Raw genomic sequence first — 13787 nt, forward strand, 5'->3', positions numbered from 1 at the left:
CTAAGAGGTTGTTGAACTCTTAGACGAACTTTGTAATCTGTTGAGATTAGTGGATTAAGTCCTTGTTGAAGGAGAAATCACCTTGGCCGGGTGGACTGGAGTAACTTTGATTTTCAAGCGAACCAGGATAAATCATTTATGTTGTTATTATTTCTTCTTTATGTGTGTTATTGCGAAAATCTTTTAATTCATGTGAAAACATTTCAAACCCCCCTTTCTTGTTTTTCTTTACCTTCAATTAGTATCGGAGCTTGGTTCAGTTATTGATTTTTGAATCAAACACTTAACCGTGTAGAGAGACCCAGGGTAAGAAAAAATTCATGGCCAACACAAATGAAAGAGATAGCTACAATGCAAAACCTCTAGTTTTTTATTGAGAAAAATTTGACTACTGGAAGGACAAAATTAAGAGTTTCTTCCTAGGCTACGATGCTGACCTCTGGGATGTGGTTACAAATGGTTATGATCTACCCATCTCTGCAATTGGTATTCATATTCCAAGAAGCAGAATGAGCGACAATCAGAAGCATGATTTCAAGAATCACCATAAAGCTAGAACCATTATGTTAAACGTTATTTCATACAACGAGTACGAGAAGATATTCAACAGGGAAACAACCAAAGATATTTTTAACTCCTTGAAAATGACGCATGAAGACAACGACCAAGTTAAAGAGACTAAGGTTTTGGCCTTAATCCAGAAGTGTGAAGCCTTTAGAATGGAAGATGATGAAGTTATTGAAGTGATGTTCTCAAGGTTCCAAACCTTGGTTACAGGACACAAGGTTCTGGAAAAAGGATATACTACAGAATATCACGTCAAGAAGATAATCAAAAGTCTTCCCAAGAAGTGGAGACCTATGGTTACTGCTATGAAGCTGTCCAAGGATCTGAATAACACAAGTCTTTAAGAACTTATCATCTCTCTCAGAAGTCATGAAATAGATCTAGAAGAAGATGAACCTCAGAAGAAGAGCAAATATGTTTCTCTAAAGTCAAGACCAGAAAGGAACAAAGCCTTTCAAGCTAAAGAGGGAGAAACTAATGACTAAGAGAATGAAGATTATGATGATGAAGAATAATTATCTCTTCTTCCTAGAAGAATAAAACAACTCCGGAGAAAGAGACAGAATAACTTCAAAAGGCCCAAACAGAAGGGAGACCATCCAGATTCAACCTCCAGAGGCAGACCCAACAAGGAAGTAATGTGTTATGAATGCAAAAAACATGGACACTACAGAAATGATTGTCCAAAGCTAATGAAGGAAAACTCTAGAAAATAAAGATTTAAGAATAACTCATTCAAAGAAAAAAAGAAAGGACTCATGGCAACATGGGACGACTCTGAATCTGAAGCTCCAGAATCTGATTTTGAAGAGGAGCAAGCAAACATAGCATTCATAGCCACTACCTCTGGAAGTTCATCTGAAACAAAGTCTGACTCTGAAGAGGTATTCTTTCACTTTTCTCGTTCTGATCTTGAATCCTGTTTGTCAGAATCTTTGAGCTTGTATCAGAAGCTTTGGTAGAAATTCAAGAACCTGAAAAAGGTTCATGAAGAGATTGTTGAATAGTGTGACAAACTCGAGAAAGAAGTTTCTGAACTCAAAGAAAATAATTTTATTCTTAAAAGAGAAAAAAAAATCAACTAAGAAATGTTCAAAACTTGAGGAAACTCTTTCTAAAGCTCCACCAACTTCTGACACTATCATATACAAATATGATAAAGCCTTTCAGAAATTTATGAACAACAACCTAGATAGAAGCAGAATGTCTTCTATGATCTATGGTGTAAGTCATAATAGAATAAAGGAATTGTTTATGACTCTGATGATGATTATCAGAAACCTTCTATAGAAAACAAACAAAAATCTTCTTTTTCTTACCATTATACACCGGCACAGACACATAAGTTCAGTAGAAAACCCAAAGTTTTCAGAAACTCTGGGAAAACTAATCCTAAAGGACCCAAAATATTTTGGGTACTAAAAGATAAAATAGTGTACGTTGCAGATATCCTATGCAGCAGAGTTAAAACACCAGTCATGGTACCTGAACTCTGGATGCTCACGACACATGATGGAAAGAAAGCATATGTTCCAAGACATGGAACTTAAAGATGTTGGTTTTGTAGGCTTTTGAGGAAATCAGAAAGGAAGAATCAAAGGATCTGGAACAGTTGGTAACAGATCTCTTCCCCCTATTTCTGATGTTCTTTATGTTGAGGGTTAATGCATAATTTGTTATCCATAAGTCAATTAACTGATAATGGCTATGATATTTCCTTTAATCAAAAAACGTGTAAGACTGTCAATCAGAAAAATGGCACAATCCTTTTCACTGGAAAGAGTAAGAACAACATTTATAAAATAAAACTTTCAGGTTTAAAAAACCAAAACATGAAATGCTTGATGTCTGTTAATGAAGAGCAATGAGTGTGGCACAGACGCTTGAGTCACATTAGCTTGAGGAGGATTTCTCAGCTAAATAAACTTGAGTTAATTAGAGGCCTGCCTAAGCTAAAGTTTTCTTTAAATGCTCTTTGTGAAGCATGTCAAAAAGGGGAAATTTCTAAAACTACTTTCAAAACCAAAAATGTTGTTTTCACTTTCAGACCTCTAGAACTTCTACATATTGACCTCTTTGGACCCGTTAAGATATCGTCAGTCAATGGTAAGAAGTATGGACTTGTCATTGTTGATGACTACAATCATTGGACATGGGTGAAATTCTTAAGGCACAAGAATGAGTCACATTTTGTGTTCACCGATTTTTGTTCAAAAGTGCAAAATGAATATGACTTTAAGATTATCAGAGTCAGAAGTGATCATGGTGGCGAATTTGAAAACAAATTTTTTGAAGAACTTTTTGACTATAATGGAATATCCCATGATTTCTCATGTCCTAGAACTCCACAATAAAATGGAGTTGTATAAAGGAAGAATAATACTCTCCAAGAAATGGCCTGAATCTCGCCGGGAGCCACCACACCGAAAATTTCTTCCGGCGGCGGCGATCACCCGAAATGGACAATGGAACCACCTCCATCTTCGTCTTCACCTCCTGATCAAGAATTTAACCTCCAAATCCCCTAATTTCTGTCCTAGATCCATAACTGAAACTAATCCCTCAAGAACCCAAAAAAATCAAATCTAAAATACACCTCTATGAACAAGATTCGAGGTTCCTCATGATAGGGTTTTGCAACAGCGTGGTGTAAGATTCAGCATAACAACCAAAATGCAATGAAATGATGTAAGTGGACCTATCTCCGAAGCTGAGACTTGCTCCAACGAGTGTTGATCAGAGAAGATGAAGACGGAAAATCATTTGTTCAAACAGGTACAATATTGCCTTTATCTTCTTCTGATTTGCTTGTTTTCCAATTCTTCTTCTTCCAAAATTCTGTAGTGTGATGAGGTTAAGCTCTCTCTTCTTGAAGCTTCAATGGAGTTTTTAGAAATTGAGCTTTGAGTGTGGGCGGGGGAGGATTCAGAGTGAATTTAGGAGCTTGAGAGTGATGGATGCCAAAAAGAGAGAGGTCTTGAAATGATGATGATGGTCATGGTTAAATAGATGTTAGGCTTGGATTAAAGTAGGCTTGGAACTCAGGTTTGGAGTTAGTTAGGTGAGGTCTAAAGTTAGTTGGTTTGAACTTAGTGAGTTACTCACTGAGTTAGTTTGTTATGGCCTTGAAAGTTGTTATGATAGTTGGTTAATTTAGTGGAATGTGTTCAAGTGAATGCTTATGACTGGCCATTGCAGGTTAAAATTGGATGATGACCTGTGGTTTAATTGGCTTAGGTGTAAGATATGACAATTCAAGTGTGATGCTATGACATGTTGAATCTTCTGGGAGCCAAACTCTGTTATGGGTTCTGTTATTCCCTTGTTTTGCTATACATTGTCAACTGATAGTTGTTTGTGAATTTTGTTGCACTTGTTTGATGTAGATTTATTGTATTCATATTGTGCTTGGTTGCAGCTGAACTTGTTATTTGAAGATTTGTTGAGTGCTTGTATTGAGACCTGTTGCAGGATGCTTTAACTGGCGGGATCCTGACAAATGCTTAAGCTTCCATCAACTTGTGTGTTTATGGCTACCTGATGTTATGTCTGTTAGTTGTGGCTACTTGGGACAACATGGTTTGGCTGGAGTTCGAAACAGGTTTTGGTGGTCTTGGTGATGGCTTGGCTATCTCCAATGACAGGGGTCCATGTTCAACCTACAGGTCTAAATCTCATAGCAGTGTAACTAGGCCCATAAGGTTAAACCTGACTTGGTCCATTTGCAAAAATTATGTAAAACAAGTGATGAGTCGACTCAAACAGGGGATGAGTCAACTCAAACAGAGCTTACTCCAGGGTTGAGTCGACCTATGACTCGACATGTTCGGACCCGAAGCAACATGGTTCACATGAAAATGGGAAATGAGTCGACGAAAGGAGTGGATGAGTCGACTCATCCAGGTTTCCCAAAATTTAGTCGACCTGTGACTCGACCTGTTCGGACCCGTGGCAACGTGGTTCAAATGAAAATGGGCAATGAGTCGACGTAAGGAGTGGACGAGTCGACTCATCCAGGTTTCCCAGAATTGGGTCGACCTGTGAGTCGACCTGTTCGAACCCGCAGGTTTTGCTTAGAGTCATGAGTCGACTCACAGAGCTGAAAACTTCCAAAAATGAGTTTTGCAATGTATTATGACATTTTCTTGCATTTTATTGTATGTAATGAATACTTTATGGATGAAAATGAATGGAATTGACCAATTGAATGAAAATGAATTAACTTAAAACACAAATATGTCACTTGAAATGGAATGAATTTTGGGCTTCTATGATCATGGTTTGAAATTAGGTATGGAGACATGACCTGTATGAACTAATTTGAAATGGCTTGCATAAACTCAAACCCAAGATCCACAATTGACTCACGAAAGAAAGAAACATAAACCTTAGTGAGACCTATGGACCAAGCAATAGTGGCACGATAATGATCAAATGAATGAATGGAGGTGGACAGAAGTTTTGAGGCCAAGGAATTGGGTTATGACTAATAGGCTCAATCACCAATGATGGAACCAACACCAAGGAGACAAAATGAATGGACCAAGCACAGGAGTCTGAGCGAAACACACACTGAGTGAAAGATCACATGAGATTAGGGTTAGGAGCCACCATTAGGGTTTTCATGCACTGAGGAATGCGATAATGAGGTCTTCATAAATGTATGTCCCACAGATCAAGAGATCGCTAGATGAAAAGTCAATCCATGAATTAGGGTTTTATCTAGGTCAAAAGTCTAAGTGTTAAGCAATACCCAAGGGTCTTAATCCAGGTGAGAAGTGAACACAAGTAATCCATCAATATCATGCACTACAGTTGAGGCTTCCAACACCTCAAACATATCAGATCAATAGCTAGGGTTTTAAGGAATACCAAGTTCAAAATCCAACCAACATGACACTCATGCACCAACTATCCATGATTAGGGTTTCAAACATAATACAAAGCTCCACAAGCTACACCTCAGATCATGGACTCACACTTAGGGTTTAGAAGTCAATGTTAGATATACACAAAGTCAAATGCAAGATCCTTCAAGATCAAGAAATAGGGTTGGGTGTACAGATGAATGTCATGGCATAAACCTAGGAGTTAAGGTCCCAAAGAATCAAGAAATTAGGCTTTCAACCCCCATGGTGGGTAATACCACAATCTTCAAGCCAAAACCCTGCTTTTCATTGACCATGACTTTGAATCTATGATGCTTGTTGGCATGTGTTAATCATGAATGAAGGATACACATGAATGAGTCTCAAGTCATAAGTGAGATGAAAAGCAAAAAGGGAGGAAAATATTTGGGGTACTACACCTATGTGTCGACCAGTGGAGTCAGCACATGAAACAAAAGCTACAGGCTTTAATACTGCAGTATACGTGCCAACCTGTAGCAAGAATGTGTCGACCTATAACCTGGAAAATTTTACTATAGGCCGACCTGTTTATGCATGTTTCGACTTATCATATGCATGTGTCGACCTGACCAACAATTTTTCATAGAACTTGATTTTTCATGCATGTTTGCATGAGACCTTTTCAAAGATGTTTCCAATGACTTGTATGCTTCCTAATGCTAAGATTCACATAGAGAATAAGAGGATATCGTCCAATGTACATAAACGCTAAAAAATGCTAGTTTTAACATATTACAAAACACTCATAATGGAACTTAACAGGAAATGCACACACAATATGGTTGTGGGTTCGAACCCGCGACATCACACTTATGCATCTTTAAATAGTAAATTTCAGTCACTAGGTTATTTGACAAAACAAATATTGCATATTAGGCATTATTCTCTCTACTGATAAAAGATCAAAAGAGTTTAAACAAACACATACGAGTAGGGACACAAATATTTTTCAAATCAACTAAGGTCTATCAGAGTTATGGTCTCGTGGGAATGTTATAATCACTTATTGAATAAGGTTGGAAGCAAAGAAATCATTATTTAATAGAGTTGCACACATGTGAATAAGAAAACAAAAACTATCGAGAAATGCTAGAACTAAATCAATTGTGAGGCCCTACACATTATGCACGAAAATAGTTGAGCAAGACTAACTTCTATAGACCACATCAACTAATGTTGCCTATAAATACTATAGTAGTAAAAAAAATCAACAAATGTAACGAATCAAACAAAAATATTTTATACATTTGTATCTTTTATTCATTTTGTTTTTATCTTTCTTTTTATGCATTTCTTAGTTAACACTCTTTAGAGTGGTTAAAGAACCAACAACAGAAGAACAAAGTTTATTCTTCAGCATAATCCCACGATAAATGAATAATTGTTGATAGTTGTCAGCTGATACCACAACTAACTTTTCAATACAACAATAGAATTGACACACTTAGTGGAACACCACAGTCAAAAATACTAAAAAAGCTAGTTATTTAGTCAAGACTATATTTAATGTATGCACATGCATTATAGGAAGAAAAAAACTCAATAGAATGAACCAACAATCCTCATCAGCATCAAAGAGGACATTTCCATAATTTTGCAAACACACGTTAATCCAACTGAAACATGAGTGATAATGACATTGTCTTATATTAGACACCAAATAGACAAAGGGGGAATATAATATCGTGTATCTTTTAGTTGGTATAGTGGCGTGACAGTTGATCCACCAATCACCCACCGTCTATTCAATAATTAATCCTTCCAATTCATTTGCCAAACTAGAAATAAATTAATAGATTTGATTAAATCAATCCATCTAAAAATATGAACGAATCCAATCCATCCATCTCCTTTTAAAATATATTTTTTATTTTTTATTTACTTTAAATTCAACGGATAAATTCTTTTATATAAAAAAATTAAAATAAACTAATAATTTATATAAACAAAAAAACAAAAACTCCTTTTTTTTCTTAATCTAAATTGAAAAGTGAACCCTAACTTTCCTTTCTCCCATAAACTTATCTTCATTCATGGTATCATCGTTGCATCATCCATACTCAAGACACATCATGGCATTCTCGCCATTCATCAAATCAATTCCAAAATTACATTGTCTCTTTCTCTTCCTCCAAGTATCCAATCATCAACAATTAAAATTATGATGATTTCTCCTCAAAGAAGATTGTATGATCGTCAACCTTCTTGCCTCCATTTTTATGTTGTAAAAATAAGCATGTGGTGTTTTCTAAAAAATGCTTTTATGGTTGTTTATTAGCCTATAATTTTTATCTAGTATATGATTAAGATAAATAGGCTTAAATGCACTTATGGTTCCCCTATTATGGTGTTTTTAACCTTTTGGCCCTCCTTTTTCATAATCTAACTTTTTGGTCCCTCAATTTTCCTTTGTTTGAGATTTTGTTGGTCCCCCCTCCATTTTTGTAGATGTTTTAGTGATTATTGGGATACAAAAATTATTTTTAATGTCATGTCATTAATGACTATGATAAATTTTTTATTAATATTTTTTACATAATAAATTAATAATAATAATTTTTTAATTTTTTTTATAGAAATTAATTAATTAAAATTCTGAAAAGAATTTTGGCCCTGAAGCTCATTTGATACAACATTACTAAAGTACAAAAGAATACATTGGACTATGCAAACCTGACTTTTACAAACATTAATATTGTTTATTAAAAAAATGATGTGGGACTTCAATATAAGTATGACACTACTAATTGTTGAGATTGATTGAAAATATACATGTTGATACTCTTTATGATGTAGTATCACTTTCGATGAAGACAATAAAAGTTAATGTATTATTTCCAATCAAGGTGGAGATTGTTGGGGTTGGTTGAAAATATACATGTTGAAGAAGTCACACATCTCTTAGTTTTGTGGATGAAGGGAGAGTACAAGGCCATATATAGGATATAAGTTCTTTAAAGTCCAACATCGCTTATTTTTGTGAATGAAAAGAGAGTCCAAGGCTATATATAGGATACCAATTCTTTGATGTCTCACATCCCTTCGTTTTATGAAGGAAAAGGGAATTCAATGTTATATATAGGATTCAAGTTCTTCATTCTCTTATACTCTTGTATTAGAGTGTTATGAGATGTAGTCAAATATTTGTTTTAGAAGGTGTTAGTGTAGTGGGGGTCTGGGTTAGTTGAGGGTATATTATGTGTTGTAACAATTTTCACATAGTGTTGTTCTCTGGTTGTCTATTGACAACGACCGTGGTTTTTTCGCTGGATTTGGAGTTTCCATGTTATTTTTTTATGTTGTGATCGTGTTCCTCTTTTTTTCTCTATGATATGCTTTAGTTTTTCCCAACGACTGGTACTAGATCTTTTGGTTCAATCTGGGGATAAGTGTTCTTAGTTTTCTCTGTGGTTGCAGTTTTGTCCGATCTTCCATATCAGAAAAGAAGGATAGTGTTGTGAAAGAGAGCTACAATCACAAATCATATTGTACAGTTTGGGCTAGAGAAATTTGATGGAAGAATTTTTTCGGCTTGTAGAAATTTCAAGTCAAATATGTGTTGATACAATCAAGATTACATAAGATGCAAGATTATGTCAGTGGTTGAAGAACTTCCTGCCAACAAGGAAGTTGCACCATAAGTTTTCAACTTAGTTTTTACATGTGAAACTCTTTGAATGGTTTAAGTTCAAGTGAAATGTATTCTTCATAATAAAGTATATGATTGTAGGTGATGACAATGTGAAATTTTTGAAGTGGTTTATCTTCAAGTGAAATATATTCTTCATGAGAGAGTATGGTAGTTTTTAAAACTATGATTGTCAGTGAAGAAAATGTGAAATTTTTTAGAGTGATGTAGCTTCAAGTGACTATACTTTTTATGTTGGAGTATGATTATCGGTGAAGATAATGAGAGTTGATGTATTATTTTCAATCAAGGTGGAAATTATTGAGATTGGTTAAATATATACATGTTGATACTCTTTATGATGGAGTATGATTGTCGGTGAAGACAATGAAAGTTAATGTATTATTTTAAATCAAGATGGATATTATTGCATTTGGTCAAAAATATACATGTTGAGCAAGTCTCATATCGCTTAGTTTTATGAATGAAGAGAGAGAGAGTCTACGACTATATATAGGATACAAGTTCTTTGAAGTCACACATCGCATAGTTTTGTGAATGAAGAGAGAGTCCCATATCATTGATCTCATCATCTTAAAGGCCTCACGCTGGGTATCCCATCATCGTAATAACTAGAGCCTGATCTTAGACAATCAATAAGGCTCTAGGACCCCAAAATGGTTAAGGTGTTACGAGCTGACAGGCATTCCCGGAGATAGGGTAACTCGGGGGACCACTGACTAACATAGACTCTTGTCGATGATGTAAGTGAGGGATACATTTCTCTCAATTGGCATGAAAACATATTAATACCCAAGCCTTAATCTGAAAAGGGGGATAGACGATTGACCAAAGTATTAAGAGAGGAAAAAGGTGTCCCGCGCCCGACACTGCATGTCGGGGAATAACTACCTGGGATATTATGCACGCTACAAGGCTAGAAGTACACCAAAAGAGTTGTCGGCCTCAACAAATGCCAATTAGAATCCCTTCAGCGCGGGATAATACAAGCACCCCAAGTGCATTGAAGAAGCAAGTTCGGGCCCAAGCAGACCGATACATTGCAACCTCAGAAAGAAGACTCAGGAATACACAAAGGAGGCCAAACATCTTACGAGCCAAGGGCCCAGTGCCATACCCCAATTTCCCCAAGTATTCATTCATTGAAGAATTTGCATCATAATCTAGTCATTCATTCATTAGTTAAATAAAAGTCAAAATTCAGTCAACTTTCATTATGTTTTAAAATTTAAAAAAATCATTTAGTTGTATTTCATACATTTTCATCGTCTCATGCACCTTTTTAAGTCGACCCAAGTTCGTCAGAATAAAATTTCGATGCTACAGGCAGATCAATAAAAACAACTTGACATCATGTGCAAAATTAGCAGGCAAAATATTTTGAGTTTTGACCTATACCATACTATTTTATGAAACTACGGTGCGCATAGATCGTGATGGTGTGCTCACTTTATTTTTCGATGATGTTTACAGTCGCATTTTTACCTCTCAAAGTCTGTTAATCCGGGTCTTTTTAATTGCATTTTTGAACTTTTCCAGACGTTTTTATTAAAATTCGTCGCACGTAGATCACATTGGTATATTCATTTTTATTGCTCGATCAAGCGTGTGTCCAATTATTGTTCGTTTTGATCTCCTTTATTCTTGTTTTTAATTTGTTTTTAAATCAGAATAAATGATGCTTCATTTAATATTAATATTTATTGTCTTTTTTTTCCAATTAATACCAATGATATTTTCTTTGACTTCATATTATCAATAACTCTAATTGACTTGGTATCACCAATAAAAGAGTATGAGGCTCGCTCCAAAAAAGAAGGGGATGGATCCGAAAATGTAGAGGGACAAGAAAGTTTCACAAGGAACAACATGTTCCAAACCTTAAAGCAATCATATAAGCCTCTTCTTTCGGGGACATTCATTGAACACACACATATACTCTACTCTCTCAAACTACAACATCTATCCATTTATCTTCTTCCAAAATTCAAAAAAATACACCATAATCTTCTGTTTCCCCATATTTTAACATAAAGCTTCACATGCATAAACACCATTTTCTCCCTTCATAATACCATATCAACACCACCATTATACACACCTTAAGAACAAACCCAATCCACAAAAAAACTCACTACTCCATAACTCTTCCATTGCCAAACCCTCAAACAACACAAAAAATATGCAAATAATTCAAACAACTCCAACAAAGCAGCAAGACAGAAAAAGAAGAAGAAGAAAAAGCATACATTCCCCAGTCTCCATTATAACCGTGCGACCACCACCATTATCAATGGAATTCGACTAAGTCATCGCCCTGACCAATCGCCCTTCCACGCATGTGAACTGCCACGGTCGATGCACCCTATCTGAATCGCACTAACAAGGAAACCCGACGCACCCTCTCTGAATCGCACCAACCAAACCATCAATGATATCGTTTTTTCATTCTCAAGTTTAAGCGTTATTGTGTTGGTAAATTTGAGAAATAAGTTTCTCTTTGGGGTGTTAGCTTGTTGTTAAGAGAATAGGAAGGAATAACTTGTGTTAAGAGAGAAAGAAAGAGTTACGAGTGAGAGCAGGGGATATGCAGGGGCGCCGCATCCGCTGGCTGGCCGACTGGACCCCTTGCATGACAAGAGAGAGGAGACGCAAGTGAGAAGGAAGTTTTGTTTATCCATTTCGATGCAAAACAAATAAAGACTTCAGCCCCTAAGAGCGAGCAACCAGTAAAGGTTTAACTGCTAAAATACGATCTAAGCATCACTCTTTAAAAGTAATCAACAAATAGTTCTACTTTTTACAAAGAAATACCTAGCCTTGAGTTCTCCATCGCACCAGGAGATACGTAGGAGCAGGATGTTGAAATCTTATCAGGCACAATAATAAAAAACATAGTTTTAGTCCATTTCTTTTTTTTCTTGCTTCTCGCATGATAAGTAGAATATCACAAACAATATCACGCTAACACTCATTCATATAACTAACTAAATGGGTCTCATTGAGTACAAAGAATGTGAGGGATGCTAATACCTTCCCTTTGCATAACCGACTCCCAAACCCGATCTGGTTGCAACGACCATTTCCCTTAGCTCTAGTGGGTTTTATTATATATTTTCCCTTTCCTTTGGAATAAATAAATATCGATGGCGACTAATGACTTCTCAGAAAGTGTACCGATAATTTCGAAGTAATAAAAAGATCGAGTCCGCATGGACTGCCTTCAAGCAAGACAAAATATGTGTAATGTATAAAAACTAGTAAAAGGAGGAGGGTTGAGTTCCAGTGTGAAAAATAAATAAACAATTAAAAAATATCACGAAAATGGTGAGGTTGTGTTCTAGAATCCCTTATTCCTCTATTGTTGATGTTTGATGCCTTGTATGAATCGTCTTATTGTTGGTTTAAGCCCTAGAGGCCAATACTTTTGATACTTTTATCGAATTATTTATTAATAATAAAAGGCTTTTTCTTTATTATGTTTGTTTAATAAAGTCCCTAGAATAGCTAGTCCATTTAATGTATCAAGTGTGACTTAATCATGAGATCCCATTAAACATAAGGACATTATTCTTAAAGCATTTGTAGTCGAACTTTGTTGTGAAGTGAGATAACATTAAAACACTAAGACTATTATGTATATAAACTGATGATCGCATCTCATGGATCATGGATAAGGAGTTATCAAGTCTTAAACATAAGTATGAATATTGAGAGTAATATTTATACTGGATTTACCCGCTATGAGAATACTATATAGAATGTTATGCTAAGTGTCATAAGTTATTCTCATGGGGATAATGATGTATACTACCCTTCGACCTGAAACCACTATGGACCCTAGATGTAGAGTCGAGTGCCTTATTGCTGATCAAACATTGTCCATAACTAATGACCATAAAGACAGTTGATGGGTACTCCATGAAGCATGTTGAGGGACATGAGTGACCTAGATGGAATTTGCCCATCCTGCGTAACAGGATAAATATCTACGGGCCCAATATTGAACTGGACAAGGATGACACAGTCTATGCCTTGTGTTTAATATAGACATAAGGGCAAAAGGGTAATTGTACATATAAGTATTATAACAAAAGAATTTGTCTGATCACATGATATTTTCGTGTCTTGGGTAGCAGTGACGTGTTTCTAGATACCGCTCACTGTTTATTATGTTAAATACGTGATTTAATATAATTGTCAATGCCGCGAAAACCTACAGGGTCACACACAAAAGGACGAATTGATGAGAGATAGAGTAACTAAGGAACATCATAAGGTATGGTGCATTAAGTGAATTGTAGAACATCGTAAGGTACGATGTACTTAAGTAGAATACAAAATATGGTAAGGTACCACGCGCTTAAGTGATTTTGGCATATTATAAGATATGGGCCACATACACTTAAGTGGGTTTTTTAGCTTGCAACCCACACAAGTGGTTCTATAAATAGAACCCTTGTGCAGTTGTAATTTCATTTCTCTCTCTCTCTCTCTCTCTCTCTCTCTCTCTCTCTCTCTCTCTCTCTCTCTTACCCACTCAATGCCTTCATTCGTAGCAGCTAGCACTGAGATTGAAGGAATTCGTTCGTGTGGACTGAGTAGAGGCGTTGTCACCATTCAACGTTCATGATCGCTCCATAGATCTGCATCAAAGGTTT

Source organism: Lathyrus oleraceus, chromosome 4, assembly GCF_024323335.1.
Source record: "Lathyrus oleraceus cultivar Zhongwan6 chromosome 4, CAAS_Psat_ZW6_1.0, whole genome shotgun sequence".
Taxonomy (NCBI): Eukaryota; Viridiplantae; Streptophyta; class Magnoliopsida; order Fabales; family Fabaceae; genus Lathyrus; species Lathyrus oleraceus.